Source organism: Danio rerio, chromosome 4 (assembly GCF_052040795.2).
Source record: "Danio rerio strain M-AB ecotype USA chromosome 4, GRCz13ab, whole genome shotgun sequence".
Lineage (NCBI taxonomy): Eukaryota > Metazoa > Chordata > Actinopteri > Cypriniformes > Danionidae > Danio > Danio rerio.
In genome coordinates this window covers 54860001-54866022 of record NC_141024.2, presented here as the reverse complement: position 1 = coordinate 54866022, position 6022 = coordinate 54860001, and the positions used below count along the sequence as shown (strand labels likewise).

Here is a 6022-nt window from a genome sequence, read left to right as displayed (position 1 = left end):
CAACACATAATTTGAATGTACATGTGTTATCTCTCTATTTCTGAAGGGGTTTTCAAACTCTTATTTTAATCAATATATCTGTTTGTCTACACTCGCTATTACAGTACAGATGTTTAATACTATTAATACTAAAAAATTCAGGATAAATGTCAATAAAAATATATTTTTCCTCAGAAACTAAGACAAGGTTGACGTGTCTTGGTTGTTAGAAATTAATTATCATTATCAGTAAAATCAAACTTAGCACCTCTTATTAATTTATTTGTTCTTATTATTGTATGCTTAAAGGGAAATAACATTAGGGAAAACATAGTTATACACAAATCATTACAAAAGGCAATGTTAAATTAAATACAGATAACTTAATCATCTTAATAGATCTTTACAGTAACTCTGTATTGAAATCAGGGAGTGATTAAAACTTTTAGATCGGTGGAAAAGAGTTGACAGATTCAGGATCAGTTAGCACATTGTGTTCAGTGAATGTGATGTTTTCCAAATAGTGTAAGAGTTTTAGTTCACAATCCATAAACAAGATAATCTTAATCAGTTATGATGATCAGTTTACAGAACACTGAAATATAATAATGAGATAACGAGAAACCAGAATAGTTTAGTGTAATCACAACTGAAACAGTCATTTAATAATAGTGTCTGACTCCTTTTACAAATCTAACACATAAATCATTACATGGCTAATATATATCTGTAATATTTTAAAATGGCTTTCCTTTACTTTATTAAGAGGCAGTTTCCCAGACCACGATTAAGCGTAGTCCTAGACTGAAATGGCCATTTAGATCAGACTAACAGAAATGTGCTTTCTCTGTCTCGGTTTTAAAAAGTCTAAGACTTAGTCTAGTCCAGAACTGAATAGGCTGATTTCCTGCAGGAACACTAGAGCAACTTCAGGACTAAACTGAGCCTTAAATTAAACCTATCAGGAGGCAGGTGTAACTTCAGATTAATTTCATTTGGAGGACACATGGATTACCTGAACCATGTCAATGATGATCAGCGCTTTCCACCAGCCAGGCAAGTTCTTGCAGACAGAAGTGACCAGAGCAAGGTTTTAATGAATTAAGTGTTCGAGATGGATAAAGTAAACCATTTGAGAATTAAAAGCACATTACATGAACCACCCTGATGCTGGAACCCAGGCTAACTACAAGGTACTATTCAATAAATATGGAAATGTCCCAGGAGTCATGCGTTGCATAGAGGGAACCCATATTCCCATTAAGCGTCCCTCTACTCCTGACTTCTTTCAATATTTCCGCTCCTACAAAAGCAGATGAAAGAATAGATTTCTCCAATGCTTTTAGTTCTTTCCTTAAAGATATCAAATCAGAAGAGTTTTTCATTTTAACAGCACAGAAAATGAGAAGAGAGATCCAAATCACTCAGAAACACATCCTGCTTCACTAAAAGTGCTTCCACAATTAGTAAGAATGTTTGATTTATGCGATGTGTGGAGGAATGATCATCATGAAAATAAACAGCACACTTGGGCACATAGTAAGAATCATTTTATTTCAATGGCAAGGCTTGATAGATTTTACATGTTTCATTTTCAAGAAGATTGTGTCAAAGATTGTAAAATAATTCCTGTTGGGTTTTCAGATCACTCTTCTGTTATTTGTACTATAATTGTTAATTCTGTGGAGATTAGGAGTGCCTATTGGCATTTTCATACTTCCCTTTTAAAAGATGAGACATTTATTGAAATATTTTCTTTTTTTGGAGGAATTTTAAAGAAGAAAAACATCTTTATTCTTCACTGCAGCAATGGTGGGGTTGTGGCAAGATTCACATTAAACAATTATGCCAAGAATACACTTTTACTGTCACTAAAGGTGTTCCTGATTCCATGAAGAAACTAGAGGATGAACTAACAGACCTGTTTAACACAACAGCAGCTACAAGCAGTGATCAATCTGAAACCCGGAAATCAAACACAGATTTGCTGGCTGACCTTTGAGGAGTAAAAGCACAAGGAGCATTCATTCATTCAGGTTTAATAAACATTACACAAATGGATGCTCCTTCTAAGCTTTTTTAGTCTAGAACAGAAAAATGGCCAAAGTGGAATTATTCATTCACTAAACAATAATGCAGGAGAGGAACTTTATAATCCAGTGACATACGAAAACATGCTGTTCACTTTTATTCAGAATTATACAGATCATATAGAAGTTAAAGATCTCCCAAACACTGATGAGGACTCTAATGCCATGCTTGAGCTCTCATTGTCACAGAATGAATGATACACAGCGGTAATGAGTATGGGAAGTGGAAAGACTCCAGCTATTGATGAATCCCAGTAGATTTCAGTAAATCTTTGTGGTCAGTGATAGGTGATGATGATCTTTTGGTTCTTGATGACAGTTTGAATAAAGGTTTACTCTCATTAAGCTGCAGAAGAGCTGTAATTACTGTGTTACCAATAAAGGAGACTTGCGAAGAAGAAGCAACTGGAGACCAGCATCACTTTACTGCACCCATTATAAAATACTGTCAAAGGCATCAGCTACACGATTGAGTAAGGTAATAGGTCAAGTAATACACCAAGATTAACATTATTGTATAGCGAATAGATCAGTTTTTGACAATATTTATTTGGTTAGAGATGTTTTAGAAGTAATTGGGTATTAATTGTGGACTGATCTCTTTAGAGCAAGAGAAAGCGTTTGGCCGTATACAACATGAATATTTAATAAAGCTTTTAGAAATGTTTGGTTTGAGCGCAGCTTCTGTAAATATGATCAAGGTTTTGTACAGAGACATTCAAAGTATATTAAAAGTCGACGGTGGTCTGAGTGCTGCTTTTACAGTACAGAGAGGAGTTAGACAGGGATGTGCTGTGTCGGGGATGTTGTACACACTGCCTATCCAACCTGTGCTGAATAAACTAAGCTCTGAGATAAAGGGTGTGTGTGTTCCTCATTGTGACGTTTCTCTGCATCTTTCTGCTTGTGCTGATGATGTTGTTGTTTCATATCGAATGCGGAAGATATTCAGAAACTGGATTTTATTGTAAGTGATTTTCAGAAGATCTCCTCTGCTAAAGTCAACTGGGGAAAGAGTGAAGCCCTGCTTGTGGGCAGCTGGAGCGGTGTCCCTCCCAAGTTACCTGGAGGTTTGACCTGGAAGAAAGGTGGCTTGAAATACCTCGAGTGAAGATGACTGTGTTCAGAAGAACTGGAATGGCACGCTTGAGAAAATACAAGGACTTCTACAACAATGGAAATGGTTACTTCCCCAGTTATTGTATAGAGGCCGCACACTTATAGTTAACAGCTTGCTGGATCCTCTATATGGCACAAGCTGGCGTGTGGAGACCCCCCTATTGGTTTACTACCGAATCTTCAAAGAGAGATGGTCAATTTGTTCTGGGACAACCTACATTGGATCCCTCAAAGTGTTCTCTTCTCACCAAGAGATGAAGGAGGTCAAGGCTTGGTTGATCTTGTGAGTAGAGGAGCAGCGTATAGACTGCAGGTCATCCAGAGACTATTGTTTTGGGCCCAAGAGTCTTGTAGAGCCGGTGGTTTTTGTCAGGAGATGAAACTCCAGGATAGATGGACATATCAGTATCCAAAACAATGCCACGATTGAGAGACATTGTTGACGAAGCAGGCACTGGACTGAGTGAATCTTGCTAAATGTATGGGAATAGGATCAGTAAGGTTTGCACAGGAACTCTGAGATAAACTGAGTGTGAAGTTGAATGAAAAACACTGCTGGAGAGTTCTAGTCGGGATCTTTTTATCCCAGATGACGAGGAGTTTTCCCTGATATCAGAATTGAAGCTGTAGTTGGAGATAATAGTCCATCGCTGTGTTTTAATGAAAGTGCTGATGTTAGTTCAGCCGAAGGTGAAATATTTGACAGAGATATTGTGGAAATAAATAACGAGCACATTTTTAAAGACAGAACTGACAACGGTATGGAGAAACACACTGGCAGTAGAAGAAGTCATGAAAGCAGAATGGAGAATGATCTATAAAGCAGCATTGATGAGAAGAGGAGGACACTTGCAGTGGAGAATATTACATGCTGCTGTAGCTGTGAACACAAATGAGCCCTAATATCAGTGAGACGTGTCCATTTTGTCCAGAGAGAGAAACTATTGTTCATTTTTTTACAGAGTGTACGAGACTTTCTCCACTGTTTAATATCCTGACTGCTTTATTTTCACCAATGCCTCATTTCTGTTCAAAACAGGTTTTTATTTGAGGCTTTCAGTAAAGCAAATGCAGAAATACAAATGTCCACTAATTCAGTTCTTATTGGCCGAGTGTGACGAGGGTATAGAGTAGGGTTTAAATCTCTTTAAATAAAAATAACCGACTACGCCACCCCAGGAGTTACCCAGGGAAACACTATTAGAAAAGGACACAGGTTCGTTTCTCCCAGAAAGGCACAGAGACGTGAGTTAATGAAAAAGTACAAAAATATTTATTTGGAATAAAACTATCAAATGGTACGGTTCTTTAAAAATACATCAAAAACTCCCACTTCATTATTAAACACAAGAAACAATAAATAAACAAAACCAAACCAGGATTGGAGGTTCCCACTGACTGGGTACGAGTGGACAGACTTTACCCCAGCACACGCACACACCACAGTGCACTCAAAAATCACACTATCACGCACTCAGTGTCCACAGCACTTGATAGAGAAACACCACCACTAGTGGAAAGTGACCCGTCATCCACCGGGGGAAACCTCAGTTCCTGAAATAAATAAAAATAAAAAACCAACAAAACACAAATAAGTGGGTCAATCAGGTTAACACCTACTTTGCATGATTTAATTGAAAGATAGCTACAGCTGTATTTACACCATCTGACCTACACTAGACCCAACATTAACTGTTACTAGAAATAAGACTAAACTCACAAAAGAATACTCTTAATAACGACAAACAAAATCAATACTTTGCATAAATAAAGACACAACAAAAAAACAGAAGAATGCTAATGTTGACAAATCAATTATCCAACACAAATAAACAAAATGAAAGAATGAAGGGGAGCACAAAGCAGCACGCTAAGAGTTATTGCAGGCAGTCCCCGCTAGCAGCTGCATTGGTGGTGTCCAAGCGGCAGCCAATACGCCGCCGTTAGCATTAGCAGCAGTTGCAGACGGTCTCTGGTAACCACGGCAATAGCGATGAACACAGGAGCTAGTAAGCAAATGATACAAGAGGAAGATCCGACGTAAAAGAGAAAGAAAGGGGAAAAGGGAGGATCCTAAGGAGGAAAAGCGCAAACAAGCCCATTAACATGGTCCTTTAAATGATCACACCACATCATACGTGCTTCACTTACCAATGGGCGCACACTCAGACACGTTCTAAATCACTCGTTGGTCGATACAATACAGCGAGGTGCCGGAATTAATAGCTGTACAGCATGAAACACGCAGGTTAAAATGCGGCTAAACCCCATTACTCAGCCAGTTCAAAGCCATCACATACCTGCAACTGAACAGTCATCCAGCCACCACAGCCAAGGGAAAAGCCACCGCCACACGATGCACTAGAACAATGCCAAAAGCGAGCTTAACGTGGGTCGATTCAAACAACTTACAAAATTCAGAACGAGCGCAGAGCCTCTACCTGTAGCCGCGGCTACAGACACCCAAACCAGTGCGTCGGAGTCGGACGTGACGTATCCCAAGCACCGACCAATCAGGTTTAAAAAGGCGGTGCTACGTGCCGATTGGCCGATGTCAATGCCAATCAGCTGCACAGCACCACCACATTTTGGTTACTCATATCAATCAGCTGCACTACACCATCACACGAGCAAAATGAGCAATCTGTGTTTCTAGGAGAAATGAAATCAACAAAGACATGAACAAAACACTGCATCTATTATTAAACACAGGAGAACATCTAGAAGTGTTGAGGATTTAATGACTGTAACTTGACAAATGCAGTGACTGTTGTTGAGTGTGAATGGTGACACACACACACACACACACACACACACACACACAAACAGACACA

At 38.8% G+C, this 6022-nt stretch overlaps 2 protein-coding genes and 1 long non-coding RNA gene across 3 annotated transcripts in view; 2 read left to right on the top strand and 1 right to left on the bottom strand.

The window, feature by feature from the left end:
* LOC147844945 (uncharacterized) overlaps positions 1–5876 on the top strand; it is a 48955-nt gene extending 43079 nt beyond the window's left edge. The window contains exons 2-3 of the long non-coding RNA XR_015483856.2: positions 3956–4302; positions 5820–5876. This is a non-coding gene — a long non-coding RNA (uncharacterized LOC147844945). The remainder of the gene's footprint in view (positions 1–3955; positions 4303–5819) is intronic.
* The window catches only part of LOC148682191 (uncharacterized), a 137174-nt gene that overhangs the window by 3665 nt on the left and 127487 nt on the right, over positions 1–6022 (bottom strand). The gene's annotated exons all lie outside the window — the stretch shown is intronic.
* LOC108183502 (uncharacterized) overlaps positions 1–6022 on the top strand; it is a 226544-nt gene that overhangs the window by 120028 nt on the left and 100494 nt on the right. The gene's annotated exons all lie outside the window — the stretch shown is intronic.